The sequence below is a fragment of the Papaver somniferum genome, chromosome 1 (assembly GCF_003573695.1).
Source record: "Papaver somniferum cultivar HN1 chromosome 1, ASM357369v1, whole genome shotgun sequence".
Taxonomy (NCBI): Eukaryota; Viridiplantae; Streptophyta; class Magnoliopsida; order Ranunculales; family Papaveraceae; genus Papaver; species Papaver somniferum.
In genome coordinates, this window is record NC_039358.1 from 238,441,874 (window position 1) to 238,459,130 (window position 17,257).

General features: G+C 36.9%; 1 pseudogene; it reads left to right on the forward strand.

Moving 5' to 3' along the window:
• Nucleotides 1-6,104: 6,104 nt before the first annotated feature.
• On the forward strand, nucleotides 6,105-9,637 carry LOC113320716 (annotated as a pseudogene).
• The last annotated feature ends 7,620 nt before the right edge of the window (nucleotides 9,638-17,257 follow it).

Genomic DNA, 17,257 nt, shown 5'->3' on the forward strand with positions numbered 1-17,257 from the left:
AGATTAACATGTTAGGGTCCGATCAGTGACTTAAGTCCACTCCTATTGATCCTCCGGTGAACACCCCAAAATCAGTTTTCCCTTTAATAAACCTGGCATTTTTAGGGACGACCCAAAAGGAATTAGGGGCGACTTTTTTATTCTCAACCTATACACTACGTTAAGGAATGTCCAAAAACGCGGAGAATATGTTAATGCCCTTACATAATCGGAAGCTATACTGTACCCGATTGTAATTACCTAATCGGAAGGTTATTAACTAGATTACACTACCGATTAAGTTCGTTTATGTGCCAAACTCGTATTTGGCTCCTATATAATCGGACGAATTAAAACCTGTCTAAGCTAACGATTTGGGGCTTCCCATAATCGGAAAGCTACGAGTAACAATACCTCCCGATTATGGTAGATTTCAAATTCATTAAATGAAGGATTTTAGAAGAAAACTTATTTTGGGGCAACCTATAATCGGAAGTTTATGTAATCCATATACCTTCCGATTATGACTACATCCAAAACACGAACCAAATGGTTATGATCGGCTCTGTACCCTCGAAACCTATGGAATTTGGCAGTGGTTCGATTTGGGGCTTCCGATAATCGGTAGGTATATAAGTAACAAACCCTAACGATTTTGGGCTACTCAACAATCGGTAGCTTATGATGTGGTAATGCCTATCGATTATTAACCGTTTGACAGATAAAACCAAAGTCAACCTAAATTCATTTCATTTCTTCTCTTTTCAACTTCAACTTCAACTTCAACACCTCGTCTCCTCTTTCCTTCCGATTGCAGAGAGGAAAACTCTCCCCCTCTCCTCGCTATACATCGTTAATCGTCGAATCGAATCGTCGTCGATTATTCTCTATAAAGATGAAAGAAAAGGAACCCCAGAAAGCTAAAACCAAAAACGTTTGTCGCGGTAAGGATCCAAACATTGGATTGCATGCCCGTAATAAAGAGGTTTTAACTCACGAACCCGAAGAACGTGAAGAAGATAAGGCCCCTGATGTAGGCGATACTCAAAGCCAAACTTTCCAGCAACTTGAAATGGCGCCTATTAGGTAAGATTCTACCATTAATTTTCTTTATATTGCTTCAATTCGTCGAATCCATTATTTTATTTTTTAGGGTTTTCGGTTATTACCCATATTCGGTAGGTTAATAATTGTTTTAAACTCCCGATTGTTGTCGATTTCTTCATTTCACAAGAACATTCGTTATATTCGGGTTCTAAATATTTAGGTTGCCTTCCGATTATTGAACATTTTTCATTACTGGGGCCTAAATCGATCATAATCGGAATGTAATTGTGTTTTTGACTTCCGAATATACTAGGGAAGAACAAGTATTAGAGACGTATTAAGCGGTTGATATATTGTGTAATTTGCTTCCGATTGTTTAGGCTGAACCATATTAGTAGTTTCTGGACACAAAGTGATGCATATTTGGTAGCCATTAGTTTTGTGAGACTTCCGATTGAGATTTATTCGGAAGGTTATATTTTTTATTACTTTCGATTATACTTATTCGGAAGGTTGTATTGAAATTTAGTTTTCGATTATTTGGTGTAGATAAACATATTCGAAAACCAAAAATTTCTTTTGTTTCTGATTATTTGTATTCGATAGGGTTTAGTGAACTGGGGATTCCGATTGTTCGTAATCGGAAGATAGTGGTTTACTCAACCAATCGAATATGGATATTCGGGAACGGTGTATTTAGATTAACTTCCGATTATATAGTTTACTAACCTGTTGTACTTTCTTCGCGTTGTTTAGGGATAGGCGAGGTAGAAAAGTCGAAGATGCAATTGTCTCAGATAGTGCAAGGAAGCAAAGGCGTCAGAACTTGACATCTAGTGCAAGGAGAGTTAGGACTGCTAAGGCCGCTTCAAGTGCTCAAGATGGAACTCAACAAGCAAGTCAAGAAGGTGTTCAACCAAGTGCCCCTCAATCAGAACCAGTTCAAGAAGGTGTTCAACCATGTGCCCCTCAATCACAACCAGTTCAAGAAGGTGTTCAACCAAGTGATCCACAATCACAAGTAGAAATTCAACTAGAAGCGCCCGAAGATAGAGTACCAGAAGTAGGAAAACCTAGTGGTGCGTAAGAAGAAGGAGAAGCCGAAAAGAAAAATCCTCCTCGAAAGAAAGCGCAACACCTTCTCCCAAATGAACTGAAGGTGAAGGATATTCCAGAAGGTGTAATCCTTGGTCTGCCGGAGGATGGAGGACAATTGTTATTTGGATACAAAGACTCCTGGGATAGAAGGACGCATTACTTGATCAACCTAGGAAGGCCAGCGAACAAAGGTTTTGAAAATGCTCCCAACTATATGGAATGGTACCTGAGTGTTTCTAACATTCGTGTAATCCGTGATCTTAAACCAAAGCCAGCTTTGTACAAGAGTATCTTCAAAGTCAAACCTGTGGGTTATGAAAGATTGGTACGTATTTTTTTCTTAGTTTAGTTTAATATTATGGATCAAAATAAAGTAATAATCGTTTGATGGTATGCTATGTTTTAAAACAGAAGGGCAGGTTCAAGAGTTTGTCCAAATGGTGCACTAATTGCATAAAAGACGGAGAGCCTGTGCCACTTGATAAGATAAGAAATCACTCAGAGTTGATTGATAACATTGACAATGAAGATTATGCATCTCAGTTTGTGGAAAAAGCCAAGCAACCTAAAAAGATTGTGAAAAAAGAACTCGGGCGTCATCGAGCACTCAAGTTGATGAAACCAATGATAATGTTGGTCCAACTCGTCGCAAAGTCAAGGGAAAGAAATAGTAAACTCTCGATGTTGTAAACTCTCGATGTTTTTCGTTCACTTTATGGATAACTTTGTTTATGTCGGATTGTGTCGTTTTCAAACAATGTGTCGGATTTTTAGTTGTTATGTTATGTTTATGGATTGTGAATGGTTCCTTGTATGGATTATGAATGATTATGTTGCTATGTTTATGCATTTAACGATGACTCGCAAGCGAATCACATGAAGAGACATGAAACTGTTGAATTTTGGAACACAATCGGAAGCTAAGTTTATATATTAACCTACCGATTCTGGGGATTTTGCATTTTTTAGTCAGAATCGGAAGCTTTATATATTATTAACCTACCGATTCTGGGGATTTTTCAAAATATTTTGTCAGAATCGGAGTTTTTTAATATACCCTGCCTTCCGATTTTTCAGTGTAAAAAAACTTTGTTTCCTGGAACCAAACAACACCATAATCGGGAGGTATATGTGCACTTGACTTTCGAATAGTAATAATCGGTAGGTTTAGTTTTTATTACCCTATCAATTATTATATGTAAAAAAACTTTCTTTCTTGTAACCAAACAACACCACAATCGGAATGTAAATGTGCACCTTGACTTCCGAATAAATCGGTAGGTTTAGTTTTTATTACCCTCTCGATTATTCTATGTAAAAAAATTATTTCCTGGAACCAAACAACACCATAATCGGAAATAAAGTTGACTCATAACATAACCAATATTACAATCGGTAGGTTGTTTAAAAAAATAATCTACCGATTTCGTATAATCAGATAGTTTTTATATTAATAATACTCCGATTACATCCATTACATAAAGTATTAAAACATATCATAACTTCTAGTGACCATAGAAATTGTCCCTCTTGATTTTGTAGCATCCTTCATGTTCAAATCGTTTCCCGTAGAGGTCCACATACAGGCGATCCGCAAGATTTCTCTGAAATTACGAATGAGTAACAAGTTAGTACTAACTTTTGTTAATGTGAGTTGGAGTTATGGAGATACTTACTCGTTTTTCATACGTCCACCAAGGAAAAGCGTTCCTAACAAACCGTTCCTCATCTACAAGTTTGTCAGTCTCCTTATCGAGCGCATTCTTTCTCATCTTAATGTCATTGGATGATCTTCGAATTCGATTACCATCTAAGGCCTCAAATACCATTAAAATACGCTTCCATATCTGCTCTTCGGATTCCGATTTGTGGAGCTTGTGAACAAGATCATGAGCAGTTACCACAACCCACGCTCTATAAATAGCGCAATCTTCTTCTTCGGCAAAAGCAATATCCATGTTTTTTGTTATGAAAATTAAAACTGAAGAGAGGAAAGAGTTTGGTGCAATTGGGGTGATAGATATGAGTTTCTTTATATAGGTTTAGGGTCCAACGGCTCTTTTTGTTTTTCCCAAAAACTCCAACGGCTAATTTGACGAAAGTTGAATGTGGAGAAACCAATAATCGTAGGTATTGTATTTAGCATATCTACCGATTATGGTAGCTTTCAAAATTTGAATTTAGGGCAACTTATAATCGGTAGGTTTTGTAATATATTTAACTCTCGATTAACGCTGCATCCAAAACACGAACCAAGTGGTTATGGTTGGCTGTGTACACTAAAAACCTATGGAATATGGCAAGGGTTCGATCTGTGGATCCTTATAATCGGTAGGTTGTTAAGTTATATTCCCTTCCGATTATACCAGGTTTCAAAATTCAATACATGAAGGATTTTAGAAAAAACTCATTTTGGGGAAACTTATAATCGGTAGGTTTTGTAATATATTTAACTCCCGATTAACGCTGCATTCAAAACACGAACCAAGTGGTTATGGCTGGCTGTGTACACTCAAAACCTATGGAATATGGCAAGGGTTCGATCTGTGGCTCCTTATAATCGATAGGTTGTTAAGTTGTATTCCCTTCCGATTATAGAAGGTTTCAAAATTCAATACATGAAGGATTTTAGAAAAAACTCATTTTGGGGCAACTTATAATCGGTAGGTTTTGTAATATATTTAACTCCCAATTAACGCTGCATCCAAAACACAAAACCTATGGAATATGGCAAGGGTTCGATCTGTGGCTCCTTATAATCGGTAGGTTATTAAGTTGTATTCCCTTCCGATTATAACAGGTTTCAAAATTTAATACATGAAGGATTTTAGAAAAAACTCATTTTGGGGCAACTTATAATCGGTAGGTTTTATAATATATTTAACTCCCGATTAACGCTGCATCTAAAACACGAACCAAGTGGTTATGCCTGGCTGTGTACACTCAAAACCTATGGATTATAGCAAGGGTTCGATCTGTGGCTCCTTATAATCGGTAAGTTGTTAAGTTGTATTCCCTTCCGATTATAGCAGGTTTCAAAATTCAATACATGAAGGATTTTAGAAAAAACTCATTTTGGAGAAACTTATAATCGGTAGGTTTTGATATATATTTAACTCCCGATTAACGTTGCATCCAAAACACAAAACTTATGGAATATGGCAAGGGTTCGATCTGTGGCTCCTTATAATCGGTAGGTTGTTAAGTTGTATTCCCTTCCGATTATAACAGGTTTCAAAATTCAATACATGAAGGATTTTAGAAAAACTCATTTTGGGGCAACTTATAATCGGTAGGTTTTGTAATATATTTAACTCTCGATTAACGCTGCATCCAAAACACGAACCAAGTGGTTATGGCTGGCTGTGTACACTCAAAACCTATGGAATATGGCAAGGGTTCGATCTGGGGCTCCTTATAATCGGTAGGTTGTTAAGTTGTATTCCCTTCCGATTATAGCAGGTTTCAAAATTCAATACATGAAAGATTTTAGAAAAAAACTCATTTTGGGGCAACTTATAATCGGTAGTCATATATGTTGGATAACCTACCGATTATAAAAGGGATTATTAGCCGAAGTATCTACACTATAATCGGTAGGTACAATTTCAATTTAACCTACCGATTCACCTCTAACCTACCGATTATGGTGTAGGCTCCCGATTATATAAGGGCGTATTGGCCATTTCGAAAAAATCAGAGATAAGGGGTAGCTTAGAATTACGTTTGGGTGATCCTTTTTGTCTTTTAGTGTCGCCCTTAATTCCTTTTAGGACTCCCCTAAAAATGCTAGGTTAACAATAGTGGCTTTCCCTCTAACAATTATAATAATAATAATAATAAAAAGAAAAAACCTTTTACCATGTGATGAATGGGTCAAAATTAAAAAAATATCGGACGTCAAATTAATCCCAAACCAAAAATTATAAACCAATTTGGAGTCCCATTTAATTCCCGCTTTTGGAAGATGTAATCTCTTTCTTCATTTCTCTCTGTAAAACGCTAAAACCCTTTTCTCTTCACTGAAGAATTTTCAGATCTAAAAGTTAGGGTTTAAGAATTGAGGGTTGAATTATTTCTGCAATGGTTGAGAGAATTGATGGAGGAGGAGGAGGAAAAACAGCGATTGGAATAGATTTGGGAACAACTTATTCATGTGTTGGTGTATGGCAAAATGACCGTGTTGAAATCATTGCTAAGGAAATCGTACTACTCCTTCTTATGTTGCTTTTACGGATACTGAGCGTTTGATTGGCGACGCTGCTAAGAATCAAGTGGCTTTCAATCCTATCAACACTGTCTTTGGTAAGCTGTTTTTTTTTTCTTGGCTTTTTTTATCAATTTTGTTTTTATAAATTTCTTGATAATGTTGTTGGTGTGCATTAGGTGTCAATTTTGAGGTCTGGTATCAATTTGGTATCTTCTATTGGTAAATGTTTCTTCGATTTTGAATCTATTTTGGTGAAGTATGAGATTGTAGAAACCCGGACTAGTAATTGTGAATTTGGGGTATGAGACTATCCCTAAGTTTTATGACTAAGGAAGCCCTTGGTCATGATTTGTCTGTGTCTTTTTGTTGGTACTTTTCATGGTTTTTTCATCTAGACATCTACGTTGCTGCTCTACGTGCCGTGTAAGGCCAACAGTTTCATGTGTTCATGGAATTGATAATAACCATTTCTTTGTTCTCTGAACTGTTGGTGATTGTACAATTTCTAAAGTAGAGGTGCAAATGTAGTAGTGTAAGTTCTTTGATTTTACGTAGCATCAGGTGGAATGGGCTCTATTATTGTCGTTGTCTGTCAAGGGGAAACTGTTGAAATTTTGATATTCTGATGATCATGGAGATATATGAGCATATGATTAGTGTTGCTCATATAGAGCTCCTAGGTATGGAACAAGATTGATTCTCTAACTCACTTTTTTATTAATGTTCTTGTTCAAGTTGTTACATGTTACAGACTACGGCTATTTATAGCCATCAACTGCCGACTCTCTTGCACACTCTGGTTTTCTCTAGAGATTCTTTATTTAGCTTTGACCAAGTTGCCTAGTTCACACCAGAATAACCGACCCTAGAGCACTCTACATATTTCTGGATATTCCTTTACTTAACAAGTAGGTCTATGACCTGTTGACCATTCTAAGCTTATCTAGATATTTCTTTTGTACTGCTTTGTTACAACCGACTCTCTGTTGTTCTCAGTACAACTGACTTCTCTAGCTAACTCTAGATAATTCCATTAACTCCATTCACATTAAGACTTCATTTGGACATTGCAGGACATTACAAATTAGCATATTCCAACAGAAACAAACACTCCATTTGCATACTGGGACGAAATTGTTCTGCTGTATAATAATCACTCCCTTGCTGGTTATCTATGTCATTCCCTTAGTTTTTCTTCGCCTGTTCAGGTTTGGCATTGTGCATTTCAATAATACGGTGTACTAAAAGTTCTCATGGGTTTGATTAACTCAATTGCTAGATAATATTGTAATTGTTTTATGAGAATAATAGTATCATGAACAGCTCGTACTTAAAGTTAGCATGTCTTCCTATTATTTGTAGATGCGAAACGTCTAATTGGTAGGAAATTCAAGGATAGCTTTATTCAGAAGGATATCAAGCTGTGGCCCTTCAAAGTCATTGCTGGAGTGGACGAGAGACCAATGATTGAAGTCAATTACAAGGGCGAGGATATACAGTTTTCAGCTGAGGAAGTCTCAGCCATGGTTCTCACTAAGATGAGAGAAACTGCTGAAGATTATCTTGGTTCAACTGTTAAGAATGCTGTTATTACCGTGCCTGCTTACTTTAATGATTCTCAACGTCAAGCTACTAAGGATGCTGGTATAATTGCTGGCCTTAATGTACTGCGAATCATAAGTGAACCAACTGCAGCAGCAATTGCTTACGGCCTTGATAAGAAAACAACCAGTGGTGGTGTGAAGAATGTTCTTATCTTTGATCTCGGTGGTGGTACTTTTGATGTTTCGATACTCGCCATCAGCGGGAGTATTTTTAATGTGAAAGCTACATCTCGGGATACCCATCTTGGAGAGGAGGATTTCGATGACAGAATGGTTAATCACTTGGTTCAAGAGTTCAAAAACAAGCACAACAAGGACATTAGTGGGAATCCAACGGCTATTAGGAGGCTGAGAACATCATGTGAAAGGGCAAAGAGAACTCTCTCATCTACTGCTCGTACAATCATTTCCGTTGACTCTTTGCATGAAGGAGTCGATTTTCAAGCATCCATTACCCGTGCTAGATTTGAAGAGTTGAACCTAGATTGTTCAGGAAATGCATGAAACCAGTTGAAAAATGTTTGGAGGATGCTAAGATGGACAAGAGCACTGTTGATGAAGTTGTCCTCATTGGTGGGTCCACTAGAATTCCAAAGGTTCAGTCTCTATTACAGGATTTCTTTAATGGGAAGGAACTCTCCAAAAACATCAATCCTGATGAAGCTGTGGCTTATGGTGCTGCAGTGCAAGCTGCTATTTTAAGTGATGGAGGTAATGAAAAGGTACAGGACTTGGTGCTGTTGGATGTCACCCCTCTTTCTCTTGGTATTGAGGCTGCTGGAGGTGTTATGGATGTCTTGATCCCAAGGAATACAACCTTTCCCACAGTGAAGGAAAGGGTCTGCAGTACCAATTTGGACAATCAAACTAGAATGATAATTAGGGTGTTTGAGGGTGAGAGAACTAAAACCCGTGACAACAATTTGCTGGGTAAGTTTGCGTTAGAAGGAATACCTCCACAACCTCGTGGTGTTCCTGAGGTGACAGTTTGCTTTGATATGGACGCCGACGGTATATTAAATGTGTTTGCCGAAGACAAAAAATCAGGGAACAAAAACAGGATAACAATTTCAAATAAGAAGGGAAGGTTGTCGCCAGCTGAGATTTCAAGGTTGGTCCTTGAAGCTGAGAAATACAAGTCAGAAGATGAAGAACATAAGAAGAAGGTGATGTCCAAGAACTCCTTTGAAGATTACGCATACGGGACGAGGAATAGGATTGATATTATTGGATGTAGACTGGCACCGAAAGACGAGAAAAAGATCAAGGATGCAGTTAACAGTGCCATTCAGTGGTTGGGTTACAACTACCTAGCTGAAACAGAAGTTACAAATGACAAGATGAAAGAATTACAAAATGTATGCAACCCTATTATATATAAGATGCACAAGCAGGGTGGTGCAGGTGCTGAACCCAAAATGGAGGAAATCCACTAAAGGCTGTCAGTTAAGTTATCTCTTGTCTTAGCACTGTTGTAAGTCATTTTCATTTTGACATAGTCAGTTATAGTTAGGCTAATATGCTTTTATCTTTCATACCTTAGAAATTTAGATCCAGTCTTTGTTAATTACCAGGTGATCTTTATGTGCATTTTTTGTGCAATTTTATCAGGTTTAATGTACAGAGAAAATCCTGCAAGAACAAGAATTACAATGGGTAAATGCATTGTGCATGTTAATCTTAATTTAGCTTTCCAAGACGATTTTCAAGTGTAAATATTTCTCAGCATGATTTCCCTTGCTTAGAATGAAAAAGAATTGTGTGTTCTTATTTTTATTTTATTGCTCTGAGCAAATTTGATGCGCCAGCACTTCAACTTGGGTATTGAAGTTGTGAAAAGGTAATGCCAAGAGTGGCAAATTTGATGCTGAAGCACTTCAAGTTGGATATTCAAACGTGGGTTGCTCCTTGGCCTCTCGGCCATGCATTGACCGCTTTATTGTTCCCCCTTTGGACCTGCAAGCACATATATTTCAGGCACCAAAGAGAGTCCAAACTGAAAAGAAATAGATGGAAAATAAAAATAGTACAAGCTGCTACTTGGTATCTGAAATTACCACCGAGAAATGTCCCGAAGAAAAATCCAATTGTTTTACTTCTATATTGTGCCTAGTTATTGAAAGGCCCTAGATATTGCATATTGGTATCTGATCTTTAAAGGTTTACTAGTTTGATAGTTCTGGTTTAGTCGGGACCATCCATATTTTTTGCGGGTGGATACCCAGACCGTTCGCTGATAGATTTTATGTGGATGAGAATTTTAAAATCCATCGGATAACGGATTGGGATAGGATGCAATCTTGAAAATCGGTTGGACATCCATACTCGTTAGTTTTTTTTCCCTATCAAACTTCTTCGGTATAAATATGAAGTTAGTATATTTATGTTTTTGCCAAATTAGGTACTCCTTTCATGTCTTACTTTGATAAGCTTAAAGGATACAAACCAATATATGTATAAATGGGCATACTTTAACCCTAATACAACAAAAACATCTTAATTTAAAAGGGTCGAGTTTTTTTTACCCTTCAAATTTTAAATAACTCAAAGTATAACATTTAAATCCAATTTTATACCCTTAAATAATGTAGTCTTATTTCTAAACTCATCCATAAATCTTTTGACTTTATTTCTCTATTATAAATTTTAATTGTAAAACAAACCCATTGGATTATCCGCATTGAATCCGTCCACCCGTACATCCGTTAGAGGCAAATCTGTTGGATGCTGGATTGGATACGGGTTCCGAATTTGAAATATGTAATGAATTGGATTGTATGCGGATGTGATCAAACCCGGTCCATGCCGGCCCATGCTCACCCCTAGACTTCTTGTAGTTGTAGGAATCACTTATAAATATGAATGATTTTTAGGGACCATGGTTTTTTTGAGGGACCATGGTTTTACTAGGCCACCTTCCCTATAGTGATAACAGGTGTCCTAAAACGTTGAAATGACTAACCTACCCTTAACCTAATTTAATTTAAAACCAACCCAATAACCACCTATATATATATAACCACCACCTCCGATTATCACAACCACCAACCACCGATTTCCACCACCACCGCCCACCACCGCTGATTACCACCACCACCACCTCCGATTATCACCACCACCAACCACCGATTACCACCACCTCCTCCCACCACCACCACCACCACCGCCTATTTAAGAAATGTAACAACATCAATGCAATCACAATTAACTTCTGTTACATGATAATTTTATCGAGTATAAAATACGTCAGCCGCAGCCTGATTCTGCCATGGAACCACTCCGGAGGTATTTTCCAACAAACCCTTCACTTTAATTTGATTTTGATTGCTTCAATCGAATAGAAATCATCAAAATAGGGTTTTAGTAGGAGTTACAGAGCCATGTTCGGTTAGGCCGATTTTCCAAAAAACCCTAGTTTACTAACCGAACTTCTTGAAAATGAAGAACACGAAGAACAGTTCGGTTTTATTGGATTTAAAACTAAGTCACCGAACTCTCTGTTCGGTTGTTGATGAGTGCCAAATAATGTATATATTTATCCCTTTTTGTTGGCATTTAACTCATCTTTTGTGCAGTAATTCTACATTTTATCCCATATTCTGTATTTTCATTGTTTTCAAGAATAAATATTTTTCTTACTTAATTTTGCATGTTAGGTAATAAATAAAGTTTGGATGAATAGCAGAGCGGAAAAGAGCAGAAAAGTAGTGAAAAGCCGGAAGAAATTACGCAAGGAAGCCGCAAAGAATGGAGCGCACGTCCAAAAAGCTAGGAATGGGCTCAAGAAGGAAGAATTGTTCTTAAAGAAGATATGGGCTTGGCATACCCAAGGCCCAAAACCCTTACCCAAACCCATTTTCTATAACCAAAACCGCCTCCATCTTCAGCCGTCGGATTGGATCCATCTCATCATCCGATGGTCTCTCCTTCATCGCGCATCAAAATCTGAAGCTCCTGCAAAACACCATAGTGCCTAAATTCCAAGCCTTCAGATTAGATCACATTTAGATCCTACGGTCGCTTCTTTGCCTGCGCATCAAACCTCGATACTTCCGCTTAACACTACAACACATAACCCCATCTTTGAGGCCTGCCAAGTTTTTGGCGCCGCTGCCCGGGACTTGGGTCTGTGTTTTTCTTGTGTTTTTCTTTAGCTATTTTGTATTTCATTTCATAGCATTTGCATCTGCATCTGCTTCACTTCTTTTGTTGTTGGACCTGCTGTTCTGAACCTGTTTTTCCTCTGCTGGGACGCCACCAAGGAAAAGAACCAAAGCCCAACTGGGTTTTTGCAACAATATCAGAGCAGCTGGGCTGTGCTTAAAAGGTAACCCATTTAAGAGAACCCGAATTGTGGGCTTCCAATTTTTAATTGTGGGCATGTAATATTAAAGCCAATTTTTGGGCTTCTCTTATTTTCTGTTGGGTTTGTAATAATTTATTTGTGGGCTTGTTTGTTTAATTTGTGGGCTTGTATTTAATTTTTGTGAGCTTGTTTAATTTGGACTTGTATTTTGTATTCTGGGTTTTTAAACCCAGCTGAGCTTGTAACCGATCACGCTAGTTGAACTCGTTAGTGGGCCGAGTACCCAAATTCTAGGCCGAGATTTTGGACTCAGTTCCACCAAAAGTTTTCAACCAAGCGGAGCCAAAGCAAACGCAAAACAAACAGTGGGCGTGCTCCCATTCAAAAACCAAATTTTATATAAAAAAAAAAAAAAAAAAAAATTCTTTTTCTCCCATTTTAAAACCAAATTTCTACTTTGCTCCCATTTTTAAAAACCAAATTTTCTTTTTCTTTTATATCCCATCAAAACCAAAATTTTCCCATAAAAAACCAAATTTTTAAAAAAACCCATTAAAACCAAATAGTGGGCTTTGTGTCTTTTCAAAATGGGCCAACCTCGTGCTCTCCATGAATACATGTATCCGTCAATAAAAATTCCATTATCATGTATTGTATTCTCAAACCAATAACCCTTTTAAAATAAATGCAAGCATGATACAAATACTTCCTATATTTCGAGGGTTCGATTCTGAGAACCCCTATACTCATGTAAGAGAGTTTGAACAAATTTGTCGGACTATGCAACCTGATCATATGTCCGAAGACTCTCTGAAATTGCGTTTGTTTACATTTTCTTTAAAGGAAAGGGCCAAAACATGGTTTTACGGTTTGAGACCACAATCAATCAACACTTGGGACCAACTCACAGATCTATTTTTCAAAAAATTCTTTCCACATCATAGGACCATCGCTATTCGTCAAAGTATCAATTGTTTTGTCCAATTGGATGAGGAAACTGTTTTTCACTATTTTGAACGTTTTAATGAATTGTTGAGTGAATGTCCGCACCATGGAATTGAGAAGTGGAGACTTGTCGTCATCCTCTATGAGGGACTAGACTTTAAATCTCGAACCATGGTTGAGTCTATGTGTAATGGTGAGTTTATTGATAAATCTGTGGATGATGCATGGAATTTTTTAGCCGAGATTGCAGAGAAAACCCATCAATGGGAATACGTTAGGGAAATAGGAACAACACCACATGATATGAGTCACCCCCATGAATTAGAGTTTTATTCTTGTAATAGCTCCGACCTTAGGATTGAAAATTATCCTAGATTGCAAAATCCCTATCATGATGATGATGATGATTATGATGTTATGTTAGAAGAACATGTCTATACTGAAAATGTTATGGAACCTTTGGGTTCAAATACATTAGGCTTCTCTACCCCGACCTTAATGCATGATATTTCTTCTAGTATTCCATGTGATGTTTCCCCTGATGTGCCGATACACGAGAATCAATCTGTTGATGATGTTGAGGATTCTGATTGTGATCTTGCCAATTTGATTGATGATTGTGAGCATGATGTGACATGTGTAGATGAGTTAGGATATTTTGATTTGATTGATAATGATATGCCTATTCTTCTACCTAAGTCACAATCTGATGGCCTTCCACCCAACCTAGATTTGGTTTGTACCCATATTGTCAAACCGATTTTTCTGAAAATTCCTAATCTAGGATTGGAACTGTGTGCCTCCCAAGTCCTCTTGGACTATTTTGTTTCAAAATATAACACTTTTAAAGAGCCACAATTGGAATGCATTTCTTTGCCCATCCCGAACAAAGTCCATTTTCAGTTAGACCTTGTGAATCCTGCACCCCTAAAATTGTTAGATTTTGTGCTTAAAAGTGAACCTGTTGAAAAATTTTGGTTTAGGGGTGATTCATTCGGTTTTTCACTCTCACTCCCATTTAAGTCCAATTTTAGTGTTTTGAAACTTTCTATGTCTCTACACTTTTTCTTTTGGGTTGATCCTCAACTCTTTAGACTTTTGGTGTATGGTGAATTTTTTGTATATAATCCAGTAGATAAAATTTCTTAAAAACCATTTTGTTCCTTTTGTATATATTTTGCTAATCCAATATGATCTCGGCTGAAATATGTTGGATTTTTGCCTTGAATAACGGAGTTTTAATTCTGCTTTCGCCGAAATCGGGTATTCTCTCTCCTTTTACTCTACTCAGCATGTCCCTTTCCAAATGTTGCATTTTAATTCTTTCCATATTTTGAAACATTGAGGACAATGTTTAGTTTAGGTTTGGGGGTATAGAGTAGATACCACGATAATATGCTATAATTGAAAACGAACTCCTTCTTCTTTTTGAAAAAATTGAAAAATTCCAAAAAAATTGATAAATAAAAATAAAAAAAATGAAAAATCATAAAAATGGAGCTCATTTACCTTGAAATGTTGACTCTTGTGCAAATATGTAATTATTAGGAGTCTTAGTCTAGATATTTAGGCACCCTGATTCTAGCACAATTCACATAGTGATAAGAAATTTGCACGCGCACGATCTACCAATACATGTATGGCCTCGATCTTCAAGGTGTTTGATAGGAAGTTACGATTGCCAATCACTTTAGAATACTGAACGAAACTTGACTAGCTTGTTCTTTGGTTGGTTGGGATAGAAAGTGGAGGTTACATTAAGAGAGACAACCATCGAATTTAACTGGGTGCATCAAAAAGGGCTACCTCTTGCAAAGTGTCATGTAATTTTTGTTTCCTTTTGTATATGTATCAAAAGTGTTTCCTTCTTAAAAAAAAAAAAAAAAAAAAAAACGATGTTTATATTCAAAAATAAAAAAAAATAAAAAAAAAATCAAATCAAGTATTTATCAATTCCATCATCTCTTGTTCCAAAAATAAAAAGAGAATAGTCAATGTAAATAAGAGTCATGTAAATAGTCATTTTGTTGTTTCTTTGTAATAAGCAAGGAGGGTGTATGCCATTGATGTACAACGCGAGTAATTGTGAAATACCTCCAACTCATTCACAATTCTCGTAAAGTCCGGACAGCTAGCTAGATTTCGACCTCAGTTCTTAGCCTGAGAAACTATCTCTTGGTGATTAGTAGTCATAACTTCAAATCTTTCTTTACACATGTGTAGATACACTTTACACTCTTATCACATGTCTTTTTTTGTTATCAGTGCTAGGATTGTGCCTTTGATAGCTAGATTGACATCTCCATTTTGCTGTGAGCTTAAACTGTTTTGCACATGTCACATTTGATGGAATCTGAGCTTATATTTTGACCTAGAACTTTGTAGGTACGTTCTAAGCAAACCTTCACGAGACTTCAACTCGTCCACTAGGGACACTTAGTGGTTTAAAAGGCTTAGTGCATACGCTAAATGCATTCGAGAGACCAGCGACAGTGGTATAGTTAGGATTTCCTTAGTTTTGTTTTACTTGAGGACAAGTAAAATTCAGGTTTGGGGGTATTTGATGAGTGCCAAATAATGTATATATTTATCCCTTTTTGTTGGCATTTAACTCATCTTTTGTGCAGTAATTCTACATTTTATCCCATATTCTGTATTTTCATTGTTTTCAAGAATAAATATTTTTCTTACTTAATTTTGCATGTTAGGTAATAAATAAAGTTTGGATGAATAGCAGAGCGGAAAAGAGCAGAAAAGTAGTGAAAAGCCGGAAGAAATTACGCAAGGAAGCCGCAAAGAATGGAGCGCACGTCCAAAAAGCTAGGAATGGGCTCAAGAAGGAAGAATTGTTCTTAAAGAAGATATGGGCTTGGCATACCCAAGGACCAAAACCCTTACCCAAACCCATTTTCTATAACCAAAACCGCCTCCATCTTCAGCCGTCGGATTGGATCCATCTCATCATCCGATGGTCGCTCCTTCATCGCGCATCAAAATCTGAAGCTCCTGCAAAACACCATAGTGCCTAAATTCCAAGCCTTCAGATTAGATCACATTTAGATCCTACGGTCGCTTCTTTGCCTGCGCATCAAACCTCGATACTTCCGCTTAACACTACAACACATAACCCCATCTTTGAGGCCTGCCAGTTGTTTCGCAAAAAAAAATTAAAACTACAAAGTAACCGAAGTCCACCCTTAGAATCGAAAAAAAAAACAAATCCAGTCTAACCGAACTGTGTTGTTGTGGCCACTATGTTGAGTTCCAAAATAACCGAACTTAGCCAATAGAGTTCGGTTTTTTCGCAAAAATTTTAAAACTACAAAGTAACCGAACTTAGCCAATAGACGCTGTAACTTCACATTTTTTTTTGTTTGTTAAGTTCGGTAACTTCACAATTTTATCGCAGAAACCGAACTCAAAGTTCGGTTGGTTAGCTGTTAGGTTAAAGTTTGCGAAAGAACCGAACTTTGTAAACTTATATACTCTTATATTACGTAAACTTCGGTTAGATCAAAAGTGCATGCAGTTTGCGAACCAACCGAACATAACGCTGTAACTCCTAGAAATTCTATTATTAGAGAGTTCGATAACCTGCGTGTTTGGAACAAGTAACCGAAATACACTTTCAGATGAGTTCGGTTACTTGTTCATCTCACGGGGCAACCGAACTACAGCTTCAGATGAGTTCGGTTACTTGTTCATCATATAAAGTAACCGAACTGTTCAAAATCCAGTTCAAATCCGGATCATTTTGAAGATTAACAAATATTCTAGGAGAGGATGAAGATGAAGAATAAGATGAGTTTTCATCATTTGAATACTCAAACTTAGTGAATTGGAAAAAAAATCTATTTTCCATGTTTTTCTCCTTCATCTTATCTAACTCTACTCTCTCAATAATTCTACTCAACTAATAATAAACTCATCTTTTAATTTAATCTGACTAATTGTTTTTAACTAAATCATTCACTAATCATCACCCAAAATTAATCTGGAGGGTAATTTAGGTATTAATATAAATATCTAGATAAGGGGTGACCTAGATTTACTTCTAATGTCTTTACC